This window comes from Elgaria multicarinata, chromosome 16 (assembly GCF_023053635.1).
Source record: "Elgaria multicarinata webbii isolate HBS135686 ecotype San Diego chromosome 16, rElgMul1.1.pri, whole genome shotgun sequence".
Classification (NCBI taxonomy): domain Eukaryota; kingdom Metazoa; phylum Chordata; class Lepidosauria; order Squamata; family Anguidae; genus Elgaria; species Elgaria multicarinata.
Genome location: NC_086186.1, coordinates 20,276,081 through 20,292,041, shown reverse-complemented (window position 1 = coordinate 20,292,041; position 15,961 = coordinate 20,276,081). Strand labels below are relative to the sequence as shown.

The 15,961-nt window shown below is 44.5% G+C and overlaps 1 protein-coding gene across 1 annotated transcript in view; it reads right to left on the bottom strand.

The window, feature by feature from the left end:
• Positions 1 to 15,961, bottom strand: part of NTRK3 (neurotrophic receptor tyrosine kinase 3) — a 464,240-nt gene that overhangs the window by 311,873 nt on the left and 136,406 nt on the right. The window lies entirely within an intron of this gene.

Sequence of the window (15,961 nt, the reverse complement as noted above, 5' to 3'; positions counted from 1 at the left end):
TCGTCCAAGGAGTGGATACCAATACAGAACTGTATGTGGAAAGCAGGGGTGTTGAACTTCAGATCATGTACCAAATGTGGCTCACTCAGAGGGCCACATCTTCTTTCCCTGGTCCCACCCCTTTCCTCTGATTGCTGATTGGTGGTTTCCCAGTTTTTGTATTGTATTTCACCGTTCTATATAGTTGAAACACCTGTCCTGAAGCTTTAGTTACTGGCAGTAAGAGGTTTAAGTTAACATATGTTGTTATGGTTGGCCCCAGCACTTCTGCTGTTGGGCCCAAGGCCTGGTGCCACTCCACCACCACTGCCACCACCACCTCCACTGGAATGGGGCCCTTGGAAGATTGTCCAATATTGAAATTAATCCTTGAATTCAACACTGCTGGTAAAAAAAGGAAAGAACATCAGAGGGTTGTATAGGAACAGAGGAAGCTGCACTTTTTTTTTACTAGGTCGGACTATTTGTCCATCTAAACTACTCCAACTGGCAGGAACACTCCATTAGGGTGACCATATTTGGGAAACCAAAAAAGAGGACACCTAGTGTGTGTGTGGGGAAGCAGCTTTCTGAGTCCTGCAGAAAGTACGTTATTCCCCCGCCACCTTAAAGAACCCGATTGGAGTGGAGGAGGGGAAAGGATTTCATTCTGCACCACCACCATCCACTCCAATTGGGGCCTTTTCTATAATGTCCACGAATGACCCACTTTCCCCTTTAAGACCTCAATTGGAGCTCGGGGGGGGGGGAATGATGTGCCTCAAGAAAGCATGTCATTCCCTCCTGCCATGCTAATGGCAGCCTTAAAGGGGAAGGTGTGTCATTCCAGGACATTATTGAAAATTATTGAAAATCCCCCCTGACACCATGGAAAGAACAAAAACCAGGACAAATCCGGGAAAATCCTGACAGTTGGTCACCCTAACTCCATGGTTTTAGGCGCAGAATTCCCCCATCATCTGCTACCTATTTAGGGATGCAGGGATCAGTGAAAAATTGAGTTCATTCTCCTATTTCATTCTTGAAGTTCATTCTGACTAGGGATGCAGGAGAAATTTCTTTCTCTTTGTTTGTTTGGTTGGTTTTATCAGGATTTACCCAGTTTGCACCTTCCAAACCAAACATGGACTCAGATGCAAGTATATGAATTAGGCAGGACGAAAATCCTTGTTTGAGGTCAGGTATCAGGTCTGAGGGATGCATATTGGGTGTGTGTGTGTGCATATTTCCACAAAGGCGGGCATAAGTAGTCCTAAGAACACTGGAAGAGCCATGCTTGATCAGACCAAGGCCAAATCTACATCAAGCAGAATATTGGACTATGAAAGCAGTATATAAAAAGCTGGAGACACCCTGCTTGGTGAGGATGAGGCCCCAAGGCCCATCTAGTCCAGGGCTCTGTTCACATGGTAGCCAATCAGCTGTTGATGGGAAACCCACAAGCAGAATATGAGTACAACAGCACCCTCCCACTCATCTTCCCCAACAATTGGTTTACATAGGCATACTGGAGCTCTGATGCTTGATCTCCCTGACGAGGCCCGCCTGGCGCCGACATTGTCATCTTTTCGGCGCCAGGTTAAGACTTTTCTCTTCTCCCAGGCATTTAGCAATATGTAACGAGCCTGGGTCTGATTTTTCGGCCCATCATTTCTAAAGTTGTTATAGTAGTTTTAAATGCATGTGCATTTTGCATGTTTTTGTGGCTTTTAAATTTTTGTATATTGTTTTTAATTGCTTTATCTTCTGTGAACCGCCCATAGAGCTTCGGCTATGGGGCGGCATACAAATGCAATAAATAAATAAATAATCCACAGTTCAATTCCCTACTGCTTTGTACCAGGGTAACAAGTTCAAACCCCTACTGCTTCTGCTTTTGCGTGTATGTGTGTGTGTTGGGTCTGCCCCAAAAGGAAGGCTAATGAAGGAAAGAAGAAAAAGCTATGTAATGCCTTTTGACTGGTCGTGCTTGGAGCCCTTTCTCTGGAAACACTGCATGTCAGGGTGGTTCGGGGTGTCATTGCTGTTGTTAGCTGCTATTTGTTTGTTTGGTTTTTGTCTTGGCTGATTTCTTTCCTTTTATGTTACCCTTTAAAGTAGCATGGACAATGGTTATGGCAGTAATGGGGAACTAAAACTACCCTTCATGCAAAGTTCATCCATCTTCCAAGAGAAGAGGCCTGCCTAATTGGGGGAGAAATTGGTCCAAGAAGCATCTGATTGCTGCAAGGGAGGGGGAAAACTGAGTGTGGATTTTCTACATCCTCCTCTAGGTAGTAAAAAGAATAGGACGTGGGAGAGAGAAAGCAGAAGAGAGAAAGACAAAAGAAGAGCAACTCCAAGTCAGAAAAATAAATAAATAAAGGAATACTCATCTCGCTGGAAGAGTCCTTTTGCAAAGGTCATGTTTTGCTACATTAAGCAGAAATGTCAAGAGAAAAATTGGATTCCAAAAGAGGAAAGGGGGGGGGAGAGAGAAGTACACAGAGAGACCCTGAGCTTTCCACGCAAATACAGAATCAAAAATAGCATGAGCTTGTTATTACAATTTGGGCCAAAGCACAATGGGAGACAGGAAACAGGTTCTTCTCTACACAGAGGTCTACAGAGAGAAACGTGTTGTTTTTTTCCTGGTTTTAGCCTCATATGTTCCCTTTGTTGCATCAAAACGATAAACCACAAACCACCCTTTGCTTGCTAATGCACAATTGACAAGAAATCCTGTATCAGAAACACAGTAATGTCAGGAAGGGATAAGAGGATGGAGCACAGCTTCAATCTTGAGTTTTCACTAGGAGTTTTCACTAGGGATGGCCATTGTGGGGAAATCCTGTTCACTTTTGGTTCGATGGAGCCCTCTGTTGCCCCCGCCTCGTTGCACATTTGTGAGCCAAGTGGGCCATCAGTTCCAGAAACTCAGGAGCTTTTCCACTTTTATTTCTATATGTGTGAGACACCATTTGCACAAAATCACAGGTATCACACTTTATGAAAATCACGATTTGCGCAAAATCGTGGACGAAAGTAGTGTGATTTGCACAAACTTGCAGGCATAAATGGTCAAATTAGACTCTGAAAACCCGTAAGACACAATTAGACTGTGAAAACTCGTAAGTGTAACTTGGGCAAATGATGGCCGTAATTAGCATATTTTATAACATTTATGGTTGTAAAATGCTTTGTTTTATGTAAATTTAAGTCATAATTAGCATTTTTTATGCCATTTGCAACCATATGGTTCTTCATTATATGTAACTTGCAGTTGCAATTTACGTACAATGAAGCACTTTACGGCTGCACGTGGCATAAAATACCTTAATTACGGCCGTAATTTTCCCAAGATACAGTAACTGCACCCACAATTGACATATCTCACCAATAATAATAATAACAAAATACAGAGGATACATTGGCAGGGCGAGTTGGTCTGCTGCAGCCTTTCCAGATCAGATTTCCAGAATCAAACCTTCTCCAGTTTCATAGCAGCATCCCAAGAGGAGAGTTGTTCATGCTCTGTCACATTCAGAGTGATGTCATCTGAAAAATGGTGTGTGTGTGTGCGCTTATGTGTCTAAATGTTGGAATTGGGGTCAGGGGGGAGGGAAGGCTATTTTCCAGTTTAGGTGAGAGGGGGACTCGGTTTGCCAAGCTCAGTTCTGAACTGAACAATGGGGAGCTTGTCCATCGCTATTGGTGTGTGTTTGCATGTATGTTTGTTGACCAGAATGTATTGAGGTGTGGGGTAGCTGGGCTGGCCTGCATAATTCCTGGCCTCTTTCTATAGCATTGCAAGCTTTAGACACACATGGCCCACACAGTCCAATGGGGCTTACTGCTGGTACACGGGCATAGAATTGCAGCCTGATACATGCAAGTCTACAATTTACTTAAGTCATACAGATTGCTGAATGCAGTTTGTACTTTATACAGATTGTGGAATACAACTCCAAATTCAGAGAGAATGCAAAATGTTGCTCGCAATTTATCCAGATTGAGGAATGCAGCTCCTAATTTATACAGATTGAGGAATGCAGCTCCTAATTTATACAGATTGAGGAATGCAGCACCTAATTTAAAGAGATTGAGGAATGTCATTCCTAATTTAAAGAGACTGAGGAATGTCATTCCTAATTTAATGAGATTGAGGAATGCAGCTCCTAATTTATACAGATTGAGGAATGCAGCTCCTAATTTATACAGATTGAGGAATACAGCTCCTAATTTAAAGAGATTGTGGAATGCAGCTCCTAATTTATACAGATTGAGGAATACAGCTCCTAATTTAAAGAGATTGTGGAATGCAGCTCCTAATTTAAAGAGATTGAGGAATACAGCTCCTAATTTATACAGATTGTGGAATGCAGCTCCTAATTTAAAGAGTTTGTGGAATGCAGCTCCTAATTTATACAGATTGTGGAATGCAGCTCCTAATTTATACAGATTGAGGAATGCAGCTCCTAATTTATACAGATTGAGGAATACAGCTCCTAATTTATACAGATTGAGGAATACAGCTCCTAATTTAAAGAGATTGTGGAATGCAGCTCCTAATTTAAAGAGATTGTGGAATGCAGCTCCTAATTTATACAGATTGAGGAATACAGCTCCTAATTTAAAGAGATTGTGGAATGCAGCTCCTAATTTAAAGAGATTGAGGAATACAGCTCCTAATTTATACAGATTGTGGAATGCAGCTCCTAATTTAAAGAGTTTGTGGAATGCAGCTCCTAATTTATACAGATTGTGGAATGCAGCTCCTAATTTATACAGATTGAGGAATACAGCTCCTAATTTATACAGATTGAGGAATACAGCTCCTAATTTAAAGAGATTGTGGAATGCAGCTCCTAATTTATACAGATTGAGGAATACAGCTCCTAATTTATACAGATTGAGGAATGCAGCTCCTAATTTAAAGAGATTGAGGAATGTCATTCCTAATTTAATGAGATTGAGGAATGCAGCTCCTAATTTATACAGATTGAGGAATGCAGTTCCTAATTTAACGAGATTGTGGAATGCAGCTCCTAATTTATACAGATTGAGGAATACAGCTCCTAATTTAAAGAGATTGTGGAATGCAGCTCCTAATTTATACAGATTGAGGAATACAGCTCCTAATTTATACAGATTGAGGAATAGAGCTCCTAATTTATACAGATTGTGGAATGCAGCTCCTAATTTAAAGAGATTGTGGAATGCAGCTCCTAATTTATACAGATTGTGGAATGCAGCTCCTAATTTATACAGATTAAGGAATACAGCTCCTAATTTAAAGAGATTGTGGAATGCAGCTCCTAATTTATACAGATTGAGGAATACAGCTCCTAATTTATACAGATTGAGGAATACAGCTCCTAATTTAAAGAGATTGTGGAATGCAGCTCCTAATTTATACAGATTGAGGAATACAGCTCCTAATTTAAAGAGATTGTGGAATGCAGCTCCTAATTTAAAGAGATTGTGGAATGCAGCTCCTAATTTAAAGAGATTGTGGAATGCAGCTCCTAATTTAAAGAGATTGAGGAATGCAGCTCCTAATTTATACAGATTGAGGAATACAGCTCCTAATTTAAAGAGATTGTGGAATACAGCTCCTAATTTATACAGATTGTGGAATGCAGCTCCTAATTTAAAGAGATTGTGGAATGCAGCTCCTAATTTATACAGATTGTGGAATACAGCTCCTAATTTAAAGAGATTGAGGAATGCAGCTCCTAATTTAAAGAGATTGTGGAATGCAGCTCCTAATTTAAAGAGATTGTGGAATGCAGCTCCTAATTTAAAGAGATTGTGGAATGCAGCTCCTAATTTATACAGATTGAGGAATACAGCTCCTAATTTATAGAGATTGTGGAATGTGGCTCCTAAATGATACAGACTGCAGAATGCAGCTCCTAATTTACACATATTGTGGAACGCAGCTCATATTTTATACAGGTTGCGGAATGCAGCCCATCTTTGCACACAATTTGGTTTCCTTGGTGTTGAGTTTTGATAACTCCTCCTCCTCCTCCTTAGAGCAGTACGACAATGGAACCAGTTACCTAGGGAGGTTGTGGGCTCTCCCACACTAGAGGCCTTCAAGAGGCAGCTGGACAAGCATCTGTCAGGGATGCTTTAGGGTGGATTCCTGCATTGAGCAGGGGGTTGGACTCGATGGCGTTATAGGCCCCTTCCAACTCTATGATTCTATGATTCCTCTTTCTTCTTCTCTTCTAAAGAAAAGGACAGGGTAGACAGAGCCTAGGATGGATATCCACAATTTATCCCTGCAGCAAAGCAAACAGTCCACATAGGCCAAGGTGGCACAGCGAAACAAGCGCTCCCCTCCAGCTTGTAGCGATGTTTGTTTGTTTGTATTTTATTTAAAGCTTCTGAGGTTTTACGGTGGAGTTTTCTCTTCGGCAAAACCCAGAACAATTGGAATTTAGTGTGAAGGGAAATGGCATGTTTGTTTTCCCCTCAATTAAGTGCCAGCAAAAAGGGCTCTACTATTAAGAGGCATTTTTATTCAGCTAAATTAAGCCAGATGCCTCATTAATGACACTTACAAACAAGAGCCTCTGTAATTAAGCTGCAAACTATATCATTGTGATCCGTCCAAGGCCGTGGCAGGAGGATGCGTCGGCTGGAAAGGGGTCTTTCTGGATCCATTTCTCCCAACGGCGTTTGGCTTGGGTTCCCGACGTCCATTTCCCCCACCCACCCACCCCTTCCTATGGTCGCCTTTGGCTTCAAACCTGACACATTTGTTTCAGCACGGGAGATGCTCTTAACGCATTTTAATAACATCTTGCCAGAGCCGAAAACCTGATCCAGAGCATTAGCTGCACGGAGATGCCAACACACGAGCACATGCCTGGAATAAATTAGAAGGGAAGCACGATCCCCCCTTAAATTGAACCCTCCACCAATGTCGGCTTTGCTGGCAGCACAATTCGGAGCGCATGGGGAACATCAGCCTGCTCCGTGCTGCACACACCCCTCCTTAGGTAATAAATAAAGACGGCCCCACTGAAAAGGACACACAGTGCATTGTCCTCACTTGGCTGAAGTAGGCAGACTGATGCCCGAGGTAAAGCATTGTGATTCACTGCTCCACACTGCAAAGTGTAAACCCGATGCACGGGGAAACATCGCATCCACCTGCCTGTCCCGATAAGGTTTTTGAAACACATCAGGGTCTTTCTTCACTTACACCAGCCTTCCCCAAGCTGGGGAAGTTTTGGACTACAGCTCCCAGCATTCCTGACCATTGGCCATGCAGGTTGGAAGTGATGGGAGTCATACTTCAAAACATCTGGGGGGCACCAGGTTGGAGAAGGCACGATGGATGTACATGATCAGCAAAACGTGAGCTCACGGAAGTTCAAATTCCATCTTAAAGCTCCTTCCAATTCCAGTCCATATTGGATTGTGAAGCTTTCACCCCTTTTTTCCCCCACATGGAAATCCATGTGTATTTTCTTGTGTATTTTTTTTCAAATGTCACATCAATTGGACACATCTTTAAAACGTATGCATTTTTCCCCAATTGATTAAAACATATTTATGCACATTTTTTTCAAAAAGTATGCATGCCATCAGATCCTTCTTTTTGCTTTTCTTTTCTTTTTCTGTTCTTTTGCCCCACAAATGACATTGCAAGTTCAGAAATGTAAGGATTTCGACCACACACTGTGTCCAAGTTGGGGTTAGAAGATATGGAAGTTGAACCAGAACTTCCCTATCAACTGAAACAAATTTCTCACATGTCGCTTATCTACACATGCCTTCTCACAATCACAGGTCAGTTCCTCACTTACTTACTTACTTTCTTGGCACTCCAAGCCTAGTGGTTGTTGATATGGGTCCAGCAATGGATATTCCTGGACATCTTCAAGCTCAGAGGAGAACTCTAGAAGCTTGAAAAAGCCCACTTCAGAGGAAAGGTGAGGTTTTTTTTTAAAAAAAAACAACAAATTCTTTTCTATCTCAGATTAAAATCCAAGCCAGGGAAGTATTTATATCTCCACTACTCAATCCCAAGACATAAAGTATGCTTTGTTGGATGGGATAGGGTGGGTACATTAGAATCATAAAATCATAGAATAGTAGAGTTGGAAGAGGCTTACAAGGCCATCAATTTCAACCCTCTGCTCAACACATGAATCCACCTTAATGCATACCTGACTGATGGCTGTCCAGCTACCTCTTGAAGCCATCTAGGGTGGGATAGGCCACAACCTTCCTAGGTCATTGGATCCATTGTCATGCTGCTCTAAAAGTCAGGAAATCATTCCTGACGTCCATCCAGAATCTGGCTTCCTGTAACTTGAGCCCATTATTTTATGTCCTGCACTCTGGGATGATGGAGAAGAGATCCTGGCTCTCCTCCGTGTGACAACCTTTCAAGTGTTTGGAGAGTGCTATCATGTCTCCCCCTCAATCTTCTTTTCCCAAGGTTAAACATGCCCAGTTCTTTCAGAGGCTGCAAATGCAAATCCTAAGGGCGGGAAAGGAATTCCACCACCAAAGGGGACCCTCTTGCCTTAAAGGTCCTCCACAGGGAAGTTGGATCCCAAGTGGGAGTCCCTGCCAACCCTCCGATTTTGGTGTTGCAACCTCTCTCTGCTGCCCTCCATTCAATCCCATGAAGTGAAGCTGCTCCATCAAGTTGAAAAGAGGGAGGTTTAAATAGGCTGCACAGATACATGTAGATATATGCCGGGGGTACAAATTCAGACTGGCTTGGGAATTAGCTGAGGCGTTTCCCTATTTGGGGGAGAAACGGTTTGCCTTACGTGTGGGCCAACCTGACACAGCTCCAACATACACCCACATACATCAGCATTTTCAGGAGATCCGACATCTTTGGGAAAATGCTTAAAAGCATCTGTAGAGCTGGTGAGGGGCAGAGGGGGAGGGGCATATGTCATCCTGGTGTATCAGTTTGAAGCAGCTGTGCTGGTTATGGGGTGGGTGGGTGTAACATATTCCCTTGTGCTGGTTTTCTGTGTGAAATCACTTCCCAAAGCTGCTAAAAGCCTGCCTTGGAGAAGGAAGATCAATGCAATACAGGTAGTTTCCCAACCCAGCCCCAGCAGAGCCAACAGCAGGTTTGGGGGAGAGGAAAATTATAATCGGGGGGGGGGGGGAAGCAGCGGGGGGGGGAGGGTAAAACACCTGGTCCCCCCAGTGCCACAGTCCTGAGTCAATCCAGTCCTATTGTGATTGCTGTTCAGCTTAAAAACAAAATTTCCAGGGGATCCATCCAATCATGAATCTGCCACATTCCATGTATTTTGATCCTCAGCTGCACACACATTCCTTGTGTGTGGTTGTCCATCCACACAATCTACTGGGGGGGGGGGGCTGTAAGACCAAGCAGTGTGTCTACACAACAGTATTTATTCATCTGGGATAGGCAACCAAGCACTTCCTCTTGCCAGGTACCTGAGCTGCTTCTATGTAGTTGCTGAAAGGTTTTCTTCGAATGGACCAAAGCCAACCTTGGTTGCAATTGGTGGAAGTCCTGCAACCGACAACTGAAATTCGCGCAGTTTGCACGCATGGCAATTTACACAAATATAAACAGCAACAGCAAATTTCCTGGATCCAGGAAAGAATCCCGCAGCTCGGTTCACAAATGCCAGCCAAGTCAGGCGCGCTGCAGAAATCCAGTGAGCCCAGGCAGCGGACATCTGTGCATTTGAAACATGTCACCTGAAATTTAGATTCCATGTTGTAAACCTGAGAGCAGGGGCTGTCTCTTTATAAGAGAGGGAAAGAGAGAGAGAGAGAGAGAGAGAGAGAGAGAGAGAGAGAGAGAGAGGATCATGGGCCAGCCCTTGCCTAGCTCTTTCCGTAAAAGACAAAGGAAGGACTGTGCCAGGATGCTGGCGTATGCTACGGCTTCCTTGGCTCCATTCAGAAGACCCAACCTGACCTCCAAAGGAAAATATAGCCAGCCTTGTGCTCCCAGTCTCCCCCCTCCCCCCTCCATTTCCTGTTTAGTAAGCAGCTTTCCTCATTAAGGCAGAACCGAGCGCCCTCCCTTAATGAATGTGAGCTGAACATTTTCTCCAGTAAATCCCAGAAGCCGCTGCTGCCACAGGAACAGCAGCTGAGGCTCTCGGTCCCTCGCCGGGGATCAGGCTCTGCAAATATTAACCTAAATTGAAACCTCAGATCGCTCAGCACAAAGACTCTGCAGGCCATGGCCAAGACGCGGCCTGCAGAAGTGCCCAGCAATGCCGAGCCTGTGAGGAGGCCTGCTCTTCCCCACCCACCCCCATTCGCAGATGGGAGAAAGTGGATGAGTTAGCAGAACGGGGCTCGTCAGTAAATTGATGAGATGAGAGTTTCATAGCTGCCAGCCATTCTCTCTCCCTCTCTCTCTCTCTGTCGTTCTCCTGCACAAACTCTGTCTGAGCTCCTCCAGGTGTCAGGAGGAGCTAAGGCAAAGATAATTCTGTTTAGTAAACAGAGAAAAGTGTGTGGGAGAGAGGGAAGGATCAGAGACAGAGGAGGGAACTTGGAACCAGGTTTTTGCTTGGGGCGCCCATCCACACAGTATTTTTACAGTGTGTGTGGGGGCAACATGGTCCCTGTGGCCAGCAATGCACCCCTCAACAACTCCCTTGGTACACACCCAAGTGCCCCACCCCTCCCACTCAAAATATTATTATTATTATTATTATTTGTGTTTGCAGCTGGGATTGCTGTTGCTGGCCGGGTTGGAAAGGGTTCTTTAGTGTGTTGGGCACCAGCCCCAATTTCCGCCTTGTACTCACAGTGGCCAAAACCAAAGAGTAGGGTGACCAACTGTCAGGATTTCCCCGGATTTGTCCTGGTTTTTGTTCTTTCCATGGTGTCAGGGGGGATTTTCTATAATTTTCAATAATGTCCTGGAATGACACACCTTCCCCTTTAAGGCTGCCATTAGCATGGCAGGAGGGAATGACATGCTTTCTTGAGGCACGTCATTCCCCCACCCCGAGCTCCAATTGAGGTCTTAAAGGGGAAAGTGGGTCATTCGTGGACATTATAGAAAAGGCCCCAATTGGAGTGGATGGTGGTGGTGCAGAATGAAATCCTTTCCCCTCCTCCACTCCAATCGGGTTCTTTAAGGTGGCGGGGGAATAACGTACTTTCTGCAGGACTCAGAAAGCTGCTTCCCCACACACACACTAGGTGTCCTCTTTTTCGGTTTCCCAAATATGGTCACCCTACCAAAGAGGCTACTGTCGGCCTGTGCACTGGCCCTCTGCCTGTCAAGCAATCAAGTGGTAGCAATGATGAGAAAGGGAAGGAGCACCCTTAGCAGCTGGTGGCAAGGGTGGTGGGAAGGTGGACTCAGTGTGGGTGACTTGCCCAAGGGCCCACCAAAACCTGGAACCGCCCCCCCCCACCTGCAGCCAAGGAAACGGGCAAGCAGGTGGGCTCTGCTAGAACCGACAGATTTCAGCAGCTGCCTGAGGATGCTGATTGGTGCTACTGGGCCTGCCATAAACAAGTTGTACCCCAACACATACACACACAGAGCATTATAAATACATTGACTGCTAGCTCTCTGTTCCATCCTCTTCCAATTCTCAGATACCACACACACAGTTTACTCTCTTCCTTCTCGCTCCCTCAGGACTGCTGTACCTCAAGCCAGTGTGCCCAATCTAACTGGCCTGGGGGCCAAATCCTGCTCTCTGTGGCTCCCCGAGAGCCACGCCCTCTTCCCCTGGCCACTCCCCTTCCTGGTTTTCAGGCAGTGTTTCCCTACTCCCTTCTGAAAAAAATTGAAACACCTCTTCTAAGGCTCAGTTACTGGCAGCAAACAGTTAATGCTACAGTGTGCTGGTATTCCGGCCACACCTCCTTTGCCTTTGGAACCTCCCACCACTGGAATTCATCCCTGGAGAGCTTCCCTATAATTGAACTCAGCCCTCAGGCTAACACTCCTTTCTTATTTAATACCTGTCCCTAGATCCCGTGGGGGCCTTCCCCCTTTCCAAGAAAAAGGTTCTTTCTCCTTAGCTTCTTATACCCGGATTCTGCCGCCTTCCTTCAGATCCCTCCATTGACTTTTCTTTCCCAAACTCGTCTGGGCTCACTCAGCCCCCCAACTTCATCAGCATGATAAGGAAAAGGGGGGAATGATGGGCAGAAACAGTGAGAGGGTGGCGGTGTAGCTCTCACTTCCTTGGCAACAATTTACGTCAATTCTCAGATGATGTTCTTGAGACAAAAGCTGAGTGGGCTGAGGAGAAGCTCTTAAGATATGTTTGAATAATAGCATTGAAGCAAACCCATAATTGTCCCGCAAGTGAGATTAGACACTTTGAGGAAGAGATGCTTCGCTTATAAAAAGGGAATTGGGGGGGGGGGGGAGGACACTCATTAGTCCCCCACACTACATCCATATTCATAGGGGTTGTAATTTGTCAGTGATATATTCCATATATCTATCTATCTATCTATCTATCTATCTATCTATCTATCTCAATACATCAACTTGGAATGATGGTGGGTCAGTTTGGCAGAAGGGAGAGTGTGTTTCCGATTCCCGTGTGCAAATAACGTCCTTCATTATTTGCACATAATGAAGTGAAGGTGCAGGCATGCACAGACTTGTCCACAAAATGCAACGTGAGAACTGAACCCACAGAGTCTTCCAAGCTACGACAGACTTGACGCGGCAGTACCGTGCCGCTCTGCCAGCACTGAAACTCCCTTCGAGCCTCTCTCCCTGCCTCCTCCGCCCACGCCGTGATAAATTTAGATCTATCAGGCCTGGTACACAACCGTACGCTGGGCTTTTTCCTGCTCCAGTGCACAGCAATGGTATGGGAGATGTGTGCCGATAGTATCGAGGCCAGGAGGTACCAGCCTGCACCGCCAGCGAAAGGGGGTGAAGTTTAATGTGCTTGTTTCGATTTCAATTGCCTATTTCCTGGGATGAAAGCAGGCAGTGAGTTGTCGGGGGGGGGGGGGGAACAGCAGCAGTGGCAGTGTTTCCCACCTCTTATACGATAAGCAAACACTTTTGTGGGGCTCAAAGGCAAATGGACCCCTCTCCTGGCATAGGAGAAGAGAATCCTGCATCTTCCAGAGGATTCTGAAGAACAGGACTTAGAGCAGCCTTCCCCAACCTGGTGCCCTGGAGATATGCTGCACTACAACTCCCATTATCCCCAGCCTGGAATGCTGGGAGTTCTTGGAGGCTTCCTTCAACTGAGTCAGACCATTGTTCACACTAATTCAATACTGTCTACACCAGCCTTCTCAAGTTGGGCCCTCCAGAGGTTTTGGACTACAACTCCCTGGCATTCCTGATCATTAGCCACATTGTCTGGGGTTGATGGGAGTTGAAGTCCAAAACATCTGGAGGGCCCCAGATTGGAGAAGGCTGGCCTTTGTGGATATGCAATGTGTTTTAGACAGGGGCATTCCCCAACCCTAATTGATCATGATCTTCTTCATGCAAAGCATGTGATCCACTACTCAAGCACTTCCCAAAGAAACAGCCAGTTGTGTTACACCAGATCAGGTTATTGATCCATCTAGCCCAGTATTGATGGCTTCACTAGCAGTAGCTGAAGTCTCTTTGTCACATGCCACTCCAACCCCGTTCCTCCTGCTTTTGACCTAGATCGGAGCTTGGATGGGGCAGAACCATCCCTGCAGGAGCCTCGGAGAAAAGCCAAGGAGGGCACGAGCAGTTAACAAAGCCACCAAGCGAAGTCTAGGCAAAAGTCGCCTGGCAGGCATCGCGAAACGATTTCCAATTAATTAACTGATTACACCAGAGAACAGAAGGAGGATTCATGTGAGTGCTGTTGACCTTTAAGAATAATTAATATCATCAGGATCACAAAACTCATCCAAGCAAAATAATTGGGAACATTTCAATATCACATCTGATCCAATGTCAGGGGAAGGAGGAGAGGGCCAAGGGGGGATTCTAGCTAATTTTACTCTCTTACCCCTATTTCAAACCATTTCAGTTCCATACAAAGCCCTGTTTAGTTTTGATTTCTTCTAGAGATGGTGGAGAAATTTGTTCAGTTCTAACTAATTTTGCATGTCCGAACCAATCCACGAAATGAAACTCAGTTGTCATTAGAAATTTGCACTGCAACGGAGTTTTCCAATCAAACTTTCTAAAAAAGTAATAATTAAAAAGTGGGGTTTTTTGTATATTAGGCAAAGCTATGTATATTAGGCAAAAATGTATGTATTGGGGGGGGGGGAATATACACCAAAAAAAATGGGTATGCACTTCATTAATAAATAAATCTTGAAGTACAGGATGAACTGATAAAGACTGGTAAAATAAGAACTGCATCTGGAATTTGCACAAATTAAGCAAATTACCACCGGAATTTGAACAGATTATGCAAATTGCAGCCACAATTTGTACAATGTACTATTTACAAAGAGCAGGGGAACCCTGGAAAATCTGTGACTTGGCCTAACTCAGTGCAGATCAAGTTGGGCCAGCTCATGGGGAAGTGGGCCAGAATCTGGGGGGGACGGACGGACAGAGCTAATTAAAGTTTGGTGAACTCCAGCCCCCAAGACAGATTCCTTTAACATCTCTAGCTTGGCATCTGGGGAGAACCAGCACTGCGTAACACAGAACTCGTTCTCTGCAAAAGCTCCGCTCAGATCCGCACTCATCACAACGCCACCATGGTGCAGCAAGCAGTTTGACTCCCTGTGACTCAAACGGAAATTCTGACAATGCTTCAAAAACGTGGGAATGCATTCAGCTTTAAAGCCACCACCACCACAACAGCAGAGCTACCTGGAAGCCAGCTGTGGACAGATGCAGATGTACTACTGAAAGCCTGATTGCAAAACACTGCTTTGCTTCTGTGTCGGCAGCTACATGTTTTTTTTTAGGGGCTGTGGGAAACAATTGCAGAGAGCAGAGTGGAAATCTTATGGAAAGGGAGAGTAGGAAAGACAGGCGTGTATGATGGGCCGAATGCAAAAAGGGTGCCAGCTTTTACACTGTTGGTTAGAACATTATTGGCATGGGCTCAAATTTTGCATAAGAATGTCCCTGCAAAAAAAAGTGTAAAAGGGCTATGGCAGGTCTTTATGTTTCTCGACCCTAATGTGCCACTTCTTGTTTTCTTACAGACGGGGCAGCTAAGGACGTTTCGCTGCCTAAGGATAAGGATGTATGAGGATTTCATTTTAGTTGGAAAACATCCAAAGATGCCCCTCTCACAGCCTGGAATATGACTGAATTTTTTGGGAAAAGCTTGCACATGCTCGACGTGCAACTGCGTTCAAAAAATGTGTGTGCTTTGAAAAACCTGCACTTTAAATTGCTTTTTTTAATATATAAAAAGGATTGCCATGGTTTCATCACTGGGATAAAAATGTGCATTTGGATTCTTTCTTTTTAATGTGAATTTTTGGCAGTTGAGAATGAGCTCTGTCTATGCCTGGGACTTTTAAAACTTGTTACGTATTTTAAATATTTTAATTTTTAATTTTAATGTCAATTAAAATTTTACATTTTAATATTGAAACCAATTATATTTTTAACTTCTGTAAAAACGCAACATTTGTGTTGTGCTCCGCCTCGATCCAGAGGGAGAGGCGGGTAACAAATAAATAAAATTATTATTATTATTATTATTATTATTATTATTATTATTATTATTATTATATTTTAACTGTATATATTTTAATGTTGTGAAGCCCAGAATGGGCAAAAGGCGGGATTCAAACAAAAACAACAACAATAAAAACAATGTGAATGGAGCATTGAGAGGGAGAATGGAGAACCTCAAACGTTACTTGTCCCCCCATCCCAAACTGAAAAGTGCATCAAACAGTTGTGATGGAACTACATCCTCCATCACACAGTCTAGCCTAGGGAAGGCTGGGCAGCCAGTGTGTCATGCACAGCTCTGTCCTGCAGCAGAAAGAAATGGCCAAGGGTCTCAGAAGCAATAAATAG